The sequence below is a fragment of the Octopus bimaculoides genome, chromosome 2 (assembly GCF_001194135.2).
Source record: "Octopus bimaculoides isolate UCB-OBI-ISO-001 chromosome 2, ASM119413v2, whole genome shotgun sequence".
NCBI classification, from domain to species: Eukaryota; Metazoa; Mollusca; class Cephalopoda; order Octopoda; family Octopodidae; genus Octopus; species Octopus bimaculoides.
The window spans coordinates 77,934,377-77,935,072 of record NC_068982.1 but is presented as its reverse complement, the minus strand read 5'-3'; positions in this window follow the sequence as shown (position 1 = coordinate 77,935,072).

Here is a 696-nt window from a genome sequence, read left to right as displayed (position 1 = left end):
CTCACACGCTCAGACTCGCCCACACACTTATACAAACGCACATACACACGCACACTTGCGCATACACACACACGCTAACAATCACGCAAACATACACACACACACACAAGCATACACACCCCTGCACACATAACCCACATATACCCCCATTCACAAATACCTCCCACACACCTGACAACCCATGCACACCCCCATTCACACATACCTCCCATGCGCCTACACACACACCTCCCACACACCTTACATATATACCGCCCACATACACGACAAACATACATGCGCGCCCTCACACACACATATAGACGAACGCACATATATACACACACACACCCATATATACGCGCACGCCTACATACACAGCCGCATACACATGCATACACATACACACACACGCACGCACAAAAACATATACATACACACACGCGCACATACAAAATACACACACACACGTACACGTACCCAACACCTACAACCCCACACAAACACGAACACACACATGCTCAAAAAACCGCCTGTTGACCTTCCACCTAAAAGTCTATAAGCATCCACTAACCATTCCTGCTACTAATTCCTTCCACTACGTCATACACACACACACACACAAGCACACTAACAGATAAACCACCAAACCATGCACACACACACACACACACACACACACACATACATACGCACACACACGTTCTGTTATCACAC